Raw genomic sequence first — 13,230 nt, 5'->3', positions numbered from 1 at the left:
ACAAACGGGACCTCCTGCATTCTTCTTCTTCTTCTTCTTCTTCTTCTTCTTCTTCTTCTTCTTCTTCTTCTTCTTCTTCTTCTTCTTCTTCTTCTTGGTTATCAATTCTGTAGTCATCTTGTCATATTCCACATTCTCAAATATTAATATAATTTTCTATATCTTCTTTTGATGCACTGTTACCTTTATATAAATTTTGATAGAATTCCTGTAGCATTTTTTATTTTTTCTTTCATTAGGCTACATTTCTTTTCCGTTTTATCTCTAATCACTCCAACGATATTTTTTGACCTTTTAGTCTGGAATATTATAGCTAGAGGTTTTGAATTTTTATTACTATATTCAAATAAATTCCTCTTAGCATATATCAAGTCCCTCTGGAGCTTTTCTAACTCTACACTTTCTAATTCTTTTCTTTTTGCTTGAATCTCCAACAATTTTTTATTCTATCTCTAAAATATTTACTTTCTAAATCCTTTAATGATTCTTCTATTTATATATATATATTTTCTTCTCTTGCTTTTTTTAAACTACAGAATTCTCTTATTACAATTCCTCTCATAAATACTTTCATAGTGTCCCATAACACTCCTATTTTATTGCCACCTGCTTCATTGATTGACCATATATCCGGCCATTCTTTCTTAACTCTATCCACAACCTCTGTATACTGAAAAATATTGGAGTCTATTCTCCATCTTCTAGCTTCTCTATAGTCTTTCTTTACTTTCATCAGTGTGTGATCCGTTATTTTTATCACATCAATATTCATATCTACTACTTTTGCAATTAATTTTTGCAATATGAACATAAAAAATCTATTCTAGAATAACTATTATGTACAGAAGAATGTGTATCAGATATTAAACTAATAAGAACAGATACTACACTTGATCTTAGCCAAAAGGCTGAGAAGCGGTACTTCTCTTTTCTACATGTGGCTTATTTGTGTTAGAGAAGCTCTCTTTTGCCAATTGCACAAAGAAAACAAATTACATAAAAGAAAGCCTTTTTCTTTTCTTTTCTTATTTCTTTCTTTCTTTCTTTCTTTCTTTTTTCTTTTCTTTTCTTTCTTTCTTTCTTTTTTTGCATCCTGGGTCTTTTATTTAGTGTCATTGCCCTCCTCTAAGTCCAGGTCTTGGATGACTTTATACATTAAGCTTTGGTGGATACACACGTTACACATTTTCTCCTCAGAATATCTGGACCACATTCGTAGAGCATCTATAAGTCATGGCAACTGGACTTCTTTCTTATTAGGCTGAAACATTTCACTGCTCATCCAGGTAGCTTCTTCAGTCTGAGGAGAGGTTTCCTATCAAGTCTCCTCAGACTGAAGAAGCTACTTGAATGAGTAGCAAAATGTTTCAACCTAATAAGAAAGAAGTCCAGTTGCCATGACTTAACTTCCAGATAACCTCACCTGGATGACTGAGGATCTTCACAGACATATTCCTAGAGCATGTTTTAGAAAGGCTTATAGCAGGGGTCCGCAAATTGTGGTAATCCCAAAATATAGGCGGCATTGTTGCACTGTTTCCCAGCTTTCCTCATTGCTGGCTAAGCTGGCTAAGGCTGATGGAGCTGACAGTATTTGAAGTGCTACACTTTATCCACTCCAGCCTTAGATCCATTTTGCAGTCACTTAACAGGTCCTTAACATATTTACTCAATTTATTAATTTTATCCCTAAAACAATTGTGACATTGAGTATAACAACATGGAATGGAATATGAAACCATGTATTATTTATATAGCCAATTATGTGCTTATCAATTTTACAAGTTAGCAAATATACCCTGTCAGATTTCATTATCTCTGCCATCCTAAGCACCTCTGGGTCCCTGGGTCCAAGCCAGGATAAGACAGCTTCCTGTGTTTCTGACAAATGGGTGAGGATATGAAAAGAGAAACACAGGTCAGAATCTGTACTGCTTATGTATGCCAACACGAATGTAACAGTGTAAACCAAGAAAGTGAAGTGCTGCTATTTAAGGAGCTGGCCCTTGTTTTGCATAACATGCCAGTTGTGCAACAACAAATACAAGTGGCAACACCTTAGCTAGGAGTAATTTGCAGTAATGATTTAAGCCATTGTACTTAATGCTTGGTGAATACATAGACAACAGGATTCTGATCAGCATCTAATGTAAATGGAGTTGCCAGTGTTGGAAAGGAACTGAATGGAAAAAGTTCTCTCTCTCTTGCAGTTCACACAAGCCACATAATTTTGTTTTGTTCTTTGTAATTGTTTCGCAGTGGACATTCCAGGTCAAATACCACTTTTATTGATTGTTTAACATAGAGTCAGTTGCTTGTTCATAGATATTTATTGACTTACGCTTGATTTTTTTCCTCTCTTTTCCACCTGTCCAGTGGTCCTCCTTATAAATATGGCTGCACTCCCCGGGGGGCACTGGTTCTTCCTCAGTGAACTTCTCTGCTAGTAAGTCCTGGAGAACAGTCCCTGAATGTCACCTCAGGCTCCTTCCTCTCTAGACTGTCTTCCTCTTCCCCAGGTGTCCCGGTCACCTATTCACCAAATTCCTGCAGCATTTTCTCTCTTTGGGATTCTGCCCTACTGTCAGCAAGGCAGCTTTTATATCTGCCAGATGCCAGGGATAAACCACCTCTCTTCTCCCCCCTAATGTCCCCCTCCCCGAATTTCTGTTACCACCTCTAACAGCAGAACCTCTATTTCAGTCCAGGTCTCCTAAGAGTGGCTTGTCTCTGTTTATTTTCCAGCAGTGAACTGGCTGGGAAGCAGTTTTGGGCCCTGGGCCAGAGCATGACAGCTCGGTGACAGGAGCGTTCAGGCTTATGTCCTCTTCACAATCTGTTTATTCAGAAGGCTTGACTCTTAAAAATCTCTGCCCAAATTCTTGTGTATTCAACCATATCAGTGCTGAATTGGGATAGCCACATCTTTTTTTCAGAGGGACTCCTCATCTTTAATAGATATATGGTAAGTAACTACAATATGGACCTACCCCTGTTGGAATTAACTCGTCCTGTCTATAGAATCTAGCCAATACTGATGGGTAACATTTTTATTCCCCTTATTTTTGAAGAATTTACAAAAATTAGCAAATATTATATTTAAGACAGCAGGATCTTGCAAAAAATGGGGGAGAATGTGAAGATGACCGATTTCCCCTTTCCTATCCTCTGTATGTGTTTATGTGTGTATCACAGATTGCCTTTTTTGTTACAGAGATTTGTTAATTACCTCCAAGAAATAGGTGTTCTCCATCTCTTTTAGTGTGCTATGTTTACAGATAAACATCTAAGTTCACATCCCCTAATTTGCAAACATGCCAGTAAATGATTTTTGCACAGCTGCTAAAGAGTTCCTACCTGTGCTCAAAAGTGAGGAGAAATATGAAAGAAGCTTTGTATTGTTAATTTATTTAATTTATTTTATTTACAATATTTTTTAGCCGCACCATTACCAGTGGCTTCTAGGTTTTCTCTCTCTCATGTGGAGATTCTCTGCAAAAGCAGGAACCTTATTTCTTTAAATTTTGTATTGTTATTTATTTATTTTATTTATTTTATTTACAATATTTTTTAGCTGCACCATTACCAGTGGCTTCTGGGCGGCGTACAACATTACGCTGTTAAGCAGTTGGAGAAGGAGGAAGATACACTAAAGGACTTGGACTAGAGATGTTCGGCTTGTGAGGACATCTTATGATTACAGAGTTTTGGAATGTGTGCGATCTGCTGGTTCTTTGGGGGTTTTGAGTTTTTATCTTGTGAAGCAGTCCCAATAGTTATGAAAGAACATCCAAATGAACTTAACAGTAGCCTTATTCAGTTGTTAAAGGATTCCAGTTTGTCAACAGGCTTGGGGGGGGGTGCCTCGTTCTCCTCCCTCCATTGCCAATTTTTATGTACATTTACAAAGGAGTCTAAAATGGAAAAGGTCAACGTGAGCAAGACACCCAGTTTTCTAGGTTTTCTCTCTCTCATGTGGAGGTTCTCTGCATAAGCAGGAACCTCACTTCTTCAAACTTCTCAATTAGCGCATGTGAGGGGGAATGTTACTAGGTGCACCCCCTTGATATCCTATTTGGTCACGCTTCTGCATGTGAAACTCACATATATTGAGGAGAGTGTGTTAACCCCTTCATTATCTCTTTAACCATAGGCCAACAAGCCAGTGTCCTGTTGTGGTGCTCCACCTGCAAAATGAAAGTGATGCTACTGGTAGCAGCAGATTGCCTCTAACTGAAGAAGTCCTTCAATCTGTGGTGTAATCAACTTTGTTTCATTTTACACAAGTCACATACATCCCATAATTTTTTTTTAAAAAAGGAATCCTTTAATGAGAAGCAATCTGCTCCTGCCAGTGGTGTCATTCAGATAGTTGCATTTCAGTGACCAGGATACTGGCCACTGAAATGTAACTGTCCGAAGATGGGGAGGCTGCTGAATCCAGGTAGCCAATCCAGATTAGCAAGAACATTTGGCTCACATGAAGAGGATACCAGCCTCCTCCTTTTCAGGCAGTAATGTTTCTGTGACTAACGAGATGATGGAAAGGGTCAGGGCTTGTGGTGCTCCCTTCAACATGTGTGGGCTCTCTGTGCTTTAAACATGACCAAGCAAGGCTTAAGCATTAAGGGTGGGACTTTTGGTTAACATGAACAGGGAAAACACAGATGTTCTTTTTATCTGTTTACCAAGAACATGGTTTTATGATAGAGAGACTCAGAAACGCAAGAGATTAGAAGCCACTGGCAATGGTGCGGCTAAAAAATATTGTAAATAAATAAATAAATAAATAAATAAATAAATAAATAAATAAATAAATAAATAAATAAATAAATAAATAAATTCCTAAAGAGCGGATAATGAAACCGCTGGGTTTTATTTGTTTTTCTTCATTTAGAAGGTCATAGATCTGATGAATGATGATGATGACATCTGATGAATCTGATGATGCTTCTCATTCTCATCTGTAATGTTTCTTGCTGATTATGATGACTAGGATGATATGTGAAGCAAAGTACTTCCTGCATAGGTCTGAGGATGATTCTTGTTTCTCAAGCACTATTGTTGGGTTGCCTGCTTTCAGAGTAAAGGATTGTCTGTTACCTTGTTCCTGATTCTTTGGAGTCGTTTTGAGGGTTTTTTAGGGCTTACCTCTGTCAAATGCCAGAGATTTGAATGAGGAACACTGAAACAAGAGCATATGAAAGTCAGCTTTTTCTTGTTTTATTGAAAGACCAGGTACCCTAATGGATCAAAAAATGAAAGAGGACCCTCCCTGAAAAAAACCTGAAATGAAAGCAAAAGTTTTTCCCCTTGCATATCCCTACTGAACATGCTGTTCTCTTAACACCATAATAGAACAATCATATTTTATTTTTATGGTATATTTGTACCAAATGTACGAATGTTCTGTGGTATGTTTATATCAGATCAGCCCATTGATCTATCTAGAGGTCAGGAAAAAACTATTTGGACTGTAAGTTCCAGAATCTCCCAGCCAACAAACTCAGTGACCATACTGGCTAGGGGATTTGTAGATTGTAATCCAGAATACTTTTCTGGATTTCCTGGGACTATGCAGCTTGCCCAAAGCCACACAGGCTGGCTTTTCTCCCAGGAGGCACAGTGCAGAAATGAACTCCTAACCTCTGGCTCCGAAGCCGGATACTTAACTCACTGAGCTAGCCAATCAGCTTTTAGCTGAATTATAATGTTGTAAAGATTTCCAGCATAATAATCCATTTTAACTGCCCAGTAATCAGGAATATGATCACTGAAATCAACCATCACTTTGCCATTCATTACCAAGGAACACCAGTAATTTCAGGCTAGGAGTCTTTTAGGGAGGGAATGGAAAGAGACTGGTAAAGGAAATCCTATCTTCCCATTTGTCCCAACATCCTCTTGCAATGAGGACAAGCTTCCCCAAAGTTCCCTGAGACATATTCTCCACACTGAGTGGGGAAGCACTGGTTTGCAGTCTGTGGGGAATGAACCTTAATGACTGCGAGTGTTTTTTGAAAACCTGTTCTCCGACTGGGATAAAGGGAGGTTTTCTGAAAACTTCATGGGAAAATTAAAGATGTTAAATTAGGGTGGTTATTCTTTTTTTTTATCATGACTCAACTGAGTAGGGCCTTTGAATGGAAATAATTTGTAGTTAAGCACAAACAACAACCATGACACCAGACCATTAGGAAATAACACCTGTTCTCCTTGCATTGCCTTGACATCAACCTTTTAATTTTATTTTTGGCTCTTCTGTGTGCATCCAAGAGATAATTTTGCTCCATTTTCCACCCCTGCGCTGACACAGCTCTCATTCCCTTCCCCTTTTTCCTTCCCTCCATTTTTTTAAGCATGCTGTAAACTTATTCATTCCCTGAAGGCAAAAAGCAGCTATCTGAGCAACACTTTGTCAGCATAATACATTTACAGAATGCATATTTATGAACCTTTGAGCTTTTATTGTTCCAAAGGGCAAATAAAAAAACATGAAAAGTAGCAATATAGAGTTTCAAAGTTCCCTCAAGGAAAACAGAAGTAGCTGGAAATAAATCCAGCTTTGCAGGGCGGGTGGGAAAAGAAATTCTCTAGAAAACATCCATGAATTAACACATGCAAAACACCACCCTGTTTCCACATTTTATAAGATGAATTTATTAACTGACTGAAACATAAAAACCCGTGACAAACTTTTGAAAGATTCTATATTCTGAGGAATCTTGGGTGTGAGCTTGGATAAGGGGTTATCTAATGTACCACTCAATGCTATTATCTGTTTTTATTGGCTGGGCAGAGCAGGAGGCTGCCCGTACGCTCATGCGCCATGCACTGGTACTGGTAGCAAAACAAGCCACTTGCCCAAGAGCAAGTCTTGAGACGGTGGAGGTGATGGCGGCCATCTTGTGTAGGCCACAGGATGGAGATGCCTAACTGCAAACCTCTGCATTTTAATTTGCAAGTGGAGTTCGCCTGGAAGTAATGGGTTTCACTGTAAGCAATGGTTCAGATTTTCTCATCACCCTTGCCACACTGAATAGAGGGTGAAGCCCTCTCTTCCAGGCATTTGCACAACTGATCCATTCCTCTTGTTGCAGGATTGATAGCTGGACCCATGGGTTCTGCTTCCTCCACACAAACAATGCTTCTTACAGAGAGGGCCAAGCCTCTATATTGCACACAGCTGCCATGCAAGGGATTTTGTCACAGAGCAAGAATGCATTTTTGTGTGCTTCCTTTAAGGGCCAAAGTTAGACATTAAGGTAAGCCAGTGGGGCAGAGTGGTCATTGTGTCTGACTAAGGCCTGAGAGATACAGGTGCAAATCCCCATTCAGCTGGGAAGTTCTGTTGGTGACCTTCGGCATGTCGCATACTCTCTCAGCCTAACCAGTATCACGGGCTGGTTGTGAAGATAAAATGGAGCAAGGGACAGAGAGGATGACATATGCTATATATGTGAAATAAAAATACAGACCCACAGGTATCCCATGTTTCTTTTGGAACACCAACATGGGGATAGCAAGAATGGGTTATCTGTCGGAGGAAATCTGCTGGGGGAGGGAGGACACCGGGATCCTTTCTTTGATCACTACCTCACATCAGGAATGTTTCCTCACTCTCTCCCAATTTTTGCAATATTTTTGCAATATTTTTCGTCTTGCGAGGTGGGTTTTCCATTGAAATTTAATTAATGAGTTCCTATGGGGGGAAAAGTCAGAAAATTGTCACTTACCTGGTAGTAAGACCGAGTAGACCGAGCCCCACTCCTCCTCAGTAGCCCGGGAACAGCCAGACTCTAGCATGGAACAGCTGATCTTTGGGAACCAGCAAAGAGGTGGCAGCCATTTTGGAGAGATGGCAGCCATTTTGAGATGCGACCACATGGCTGCTGCCTCTCAAAATGGCTGCTGCCTCTCCAAAATGGCTGCCACCTCTTGCTGGTTCCCGATGGTCAGCTGTTCAGCGCTCTGCTCACATACTGTGTGAGCTGTGTGAGGCTGTTCTGGGGCTACCAAGGAGGAGCGGGACTCGGTCTACTCGGTCTTACTACCTGGTAAGTGACCTTTTTCTGACTTTTTTCCCCCATAGGAACACATTAATTAAATTTCAATGGATTCCTATGGGAAAACTTGCTTTGCAAAACAAAATTTTTGCAAGACAGCGTTAACCATGGAACAGATTAATTTTGTCTTACGAGGCACCACTGTATATTAATCAAAGATTGCAGTAGAGTCATTCCAGTCCCAAGAAGCATCCAGATTAAATATATTATCTAGAGCAATTACCTCGTTCAGTCAACCATTTAAAGAAAACAGAATGTTCATGGGAACTTTTAAGAAGTGCAACACTTAAGGTTGAGTGTGATTGTTTTTTTTTAAAAGATCCAACACCTCTTTCTGTCATAAATGTTGCTAAAGCTAAATGAATAATAGATAGAAACCACAAGAAAGACAGGGCTTGCAGATGTTCCATCATATTGAAGATGGAAAGATTTGTAAAGAAGTGAATGTCAATGAAACCAAAATTGACAGATTTATTTACTCAGGCCCAGGGTTTTAAATTCTTCAGTCTTGAGCTGGAATTTGAATTCCTCCATAGTCTGTAAATAAGTAAGTGCAATATGAAAGCGAAAAGAAAAAGCCCATAGAAATGCATTAAAACGCGATTAATGCGTTCCTATGGGCTAAAACCTCACCTTTAAGTGAAGAACCTCCATGGGGCGGCCATTTCTGGTGCCTCTTAAGCGAGGTATCCATCCCAGAAAACAGTGGGTGGCCATTTTGAAACTGCCGATCAACTGTTTAAAAAGCATTGCTTTGCTATGATCGATTCCCCAAGCAGGGAACCGATCATGGCAAAGCAAAATTCCACCACCAGCCAGCCAGCCCCGGATGAGTGAGCCTTTCCAGGGCCGGCCCCGCAGATGGCATCGGCTGCCCAAGGCACTTGGCTCTGGCCTCTGCCTCCGCCCCCCTCCTGCCCGCGGTGCCCGACGGGTCGATGTGGACGCGGCCACGCTCCCTGAGTGCAGCAAGGAAGGCCTCCAGGGTTTGTCTGCCTTGGACAGTGAGTGGCAGGAGGAGGGCTCAGAGGCAGGCAGCTGCCTGGGCGGGAAGGGGCGCGCCACCCACCGCCAGCCAGCTAGCCCCAGATGCCCGGTCTCCTTGGCGGGGCTCTCCCAGGGCGCAGATGGGGTGAGGAGGGGGTCTCTGGCACACCGCCCCCCGTCCAGCCGCTGCTGCCCTGATCCCAGTCGGGCACCTCCTCCTTTGCAGTGCCTCCCGCCGCAAGGGCTCTCTGGCTCAGCACCCCGGGGGTGCGTGCGGGGATCGGGGCCAGGCCCTTCGCCCCTCCTTCCCTCCCTCCTCCCGAGGCGCCAATCTGGAGCACCCCCGCTTCCCCCTCCTGATCGGTGGGGCCTTGGGCTGCTCACAGGGAAGCGCTTCTCCGCGATCAGTCCAAAGCCCGCTTTTTGGAACAGCTGAGCGGCGGGGCCTTGGGCTGCTCGCGGGGAAGTGCTTCCTTGCGATCATCCCAAAGCAAATTTTCCCCATAGGGGCCATCGCAAAGCGATCGCTCTTGTGATGGCAAAAAGTCCATCGCAAAGCGATTTCATCGTAAAATGGAGCAATCGCTCTGCGAGGCACCACTGTGTAAGAGTGTGTGTGTGTGTGTGTGTGTGTGTGTAATGAATTTAACCAATTTTTTCATTTATTCCTCCGCAACCTGTTTGCATTCCAGTTCATATTGCACTTACTTATTTACAGTCCTTCATGTAGAGATCATATATTATAAATCACAGGGATAGTGATATGCATGGTCTCTCATGCATAACGTTTCTTTGATCAAGTGACTTCATCCAAATTAGGCTTGTGCACAGAAAATGAGGACACCAAAGAAAGGATGGTTCATAGTAAAGCTATGCAGCCTATCATGTTTCTACTTTATCTAATCTTTGTTGCTTCTGTCACTTTTTTGGTTCCTTGCCTTTGCATAGAAGCAGATGCAGGGATTCAGCCAAACTTTAAAACAAAAGACAAACAAACAAACAAAACACCTAAGCTCCAATCCAAACAGCAGAAGAGCAGTAAAGTAGTTTGGTGATTTTAGGCTCTTCATTTACAAGTCTGACAGTCCTTTGGAGATGTCTCTTTAAATTGGACTGCTTATTATATTATGAGATCAGAGGTACAGGGTTGCAGGGCCAAAACGTGAGGTCAGAGGTGGAAAGATCCTTGTGATGTCACAGGGGATGGATTCTTGTGACATCACATAGAGTGGCCCCTTGTATAACAACTGGAAAATTACATGTGTGACAATGTAGATTGCATACACCAAATGTAGATTGTGTGCACCTCTTCCTAAACAAGTATTATGCACCACATATAGCCAGAGCAAGCACAGTACATGTACAAACACCCTGATGCCCCAATGTCATTTGGGAGATGGGTGACCATCCAGATATTAAAGCCAAAAAAAAATATTCTCTTCCAGTCCTGTTTATACTGAAATTTGTAACCTGCTTGGAGATCCAGAGAAGTAGAGCCACAACTAGAGTGGGACAGCCAGGGCTTTGGCCCAGGGTGCTGAAATATAAAGAGGACTGAAAATTCCTGTGGGAGGAATGCAAACGTACCTGTTATTATTTGCAGCTAGAAGTCCGTGACCCCACCTGGTCCAAGCACATTTACCACCTCTGACCGCCTATGTCTACTCCAGTGCAGAATAAAACACAAAACAGACGGCTGGGTGCAGAACTGATATGGCCTTCCTCTTCATTCTTTCATCCTTTCAGTGTGTTTGCCAATCCCATGTGAACCAATAAGGCAGTCAAGCCTTGTGTGCCAAAATGGTTGGCTATAGTTGAGGACAGAAGCACATCAATTCTTTAAGATGTAGTCATTAAATGATCATGGTCAGCTTTGGAAATAGGTAAGTAACAACACAGAAGATCCCAGCCTGTGAGTTGTTTGACATGATGGCGCTCTTTGATTACAAGGTCTGTAATCACATTTAGAATAAACATTTCAGGGAGGAGTGTTGGATAAATACAGCCATTCTGCTACAGAAATGGCCTTGTCAGACTCCGGGCTACAGAACAACCCAGTAGGCAGTTGGGGAGTGTTCAAGATAACCAGCTGCAAGGAAGCAAAAGAAGGAATGTGGTTGGCCATGGTACATTGCAAGCCTGCATTAATTTGATGTATGGCATGTTTCATAACCTTGGTGATGGGTATGGAGTCAGCAGGAGATTGATGCCCCTGGAGTGCATTAAACAAAGGTTGCAATTCATGAGCAGAAAAATGGATGAGCCCAATTTAAGTGCCCAAGGAACTGTTGCAACTGCACTAATGTAAATTGAGATGGAGTTTTTAGTTCTGGTAAGAATGGAGAAGATGTAGCTTGCAACAGTTTGTGCCCTAGATAAAGAAACTGAGGTGTGGTTTGCATCTTTTCTGGAGCTATGTGAAGGCCTTTTTTCTCTAAGTTAGCTAGAGAATCAAAATAGTAGTGGGGAGGGATTGCTCAGCCACCAAAATGTCATTCCTGTAATGATATACAAGCAATTCAGGATGCTCCAAGTGAAATTGCTGTAGGGCTAGATCCACAAAATGTTGACATAAAGTCAGGGAATTCAACTTTCCCTGAGGCAAGACTTTGCACTGACATCTTTGAGTAGGTTGGGAATTGTTGTACACAGGGACCGTAAAGGGAACTTTTTCCCTGTCTTGTGGTGCTAGAGGAATAGTGAAGAAACAGTCCTTGAGATCCACTATCATTAACTCGTAGTGTTGGGGTATCAAATTTGGATTAGGTAAGCCGCATTGTAAAGGGCCCATAGGCTGAATGTGCTTGTTAACTTCCGAAGGTCATGTAGCAAATTTCACTTCCCAGATTTCTTTTTGATGGTGAAAATGGGGGGTTTTCCATGGACTGGTGTGACAGGTTTGGATGAAACCTGGAGGAATTGTTAAATACAGTTTTGTACTATTCAATAAGTATTTGTAAGGATCATTACTAAAGAAACAAGCAAAGCTAGAATTTATCCAGCTGAGTAAATTGTAACAGCTGAGAGAGCAATCCCAGGATTGGCTAACCCTGGGATAAAGCTAGCAGACCTAGCACACACACACTGTGGTGGTATGGGTTGGTGTCGTTGTGTTGCTGTGCTGGAGTATCCTGGAAGAAGCTGTGTCTTTGTGCTGTATATTGGAAGAAGAACTCTGGCTACTGGACTGAACATATGGTATTTGACTGCTGAACTAATTTATAAGGACTTTGACTCTGATTTATACATTGAACTCTGTGGAAGCTGCTGTGTATGACTTTGGGACTGGAAATAAGGACTAAGCTGTATGTGTATGTATATATCCTGTAAATAATACAACTATTCTGCTATCAACACTGCTTTATTGCTTGGCGTCTTCATCTCTCAGGGAAGTTCTTTTGGTTAGCGCCACCTGATGCATCCTGGTAATACCGCAACTCTGTCAATGGTTATGGGCCCAGGTATACACCCAGGTATATGCCCAGGAAGCTAGTAAAGAGATTGTTGACCTGAGAAAAATCCAGAAGAAAGGAGCCAAGAAGAGTACAAGCAGCAGAAGTGAGTAAAAACAGCTTTGTCTACAGTCTATGAAAATAGCAAGTGAAATATTAATGTCAGGACTGAGTATTAAGAAACTAAATGGAGAAAACTACTCCACTTGGCAGCAGAAAGTCCAACTACTTCTCCAGAAAGAGTCATTGTGGGACATAGTAGAGAATCCCCCAGCTGTGCTAAATGATGAAAACAAGGTACAGAATTGTAAAGCACTTGCAATAATTGGGTTGACTCTAGAAGACCGTCTCCTAATCCATCTTAGAGGCCAAACTTCTGCAAAGCAAGCATAGGAGGATTTAAGGGGACTCTTTGTAAGAGTCAGCGTTGGAAGCCAAATCCAAATTGCAAGAAAGCTATTTCGTACCAGATTACAAACTGGTGGGAGTATGTTACAACATTTAGAGCTAATGAAAACAATGATCATGGACTTAAGAGAGAAAAATATAGTCTTTACAGAGCTACAAGAAGCTTTCATAATTCTCTCTTCACTAGACAAAACATATGACCAATTTGTATCCAATTTAGAGGTTCTTCCACAAGCTGAACTGACAGTATTGATTGTAACCAGTAGGCTTATGGAGGAGGAATAGAATAGGAAACATAACTTGCAACTACGTGACTC

General features: G+C 41.5%; 1 pseudogene; it reads right to left on the bottom strand.

Annotated features, from left to right (window-relative positions):
* Positions 1-811: 811 nt before the first annotated feature.
* Positions 812-920, bottom strand: LOC140707194 (U2 spliceosomal RNA; annotated as a pseudogene).
* Positions 921-13,230: the final 12,310 nt, after the last annotated feature.

Source organism: Pogona vitticeps, chromosome 4 (assembly GCF_051106095.1).
Source record: "Pogona vitticeps strain Pit_001003342236 chromosome 4, PviZW2.1, whole genome shotgun sequence".
NCBI classification, from domain to species: Eukaryota; Metazoa; Chordata; class Lepidosauria; order Squamata; family Agamidae; genus Pogona; species Pogona vitticeps.
This window is presented reverse-complemented; position numbering and strand designations above follow the sequence as displayed.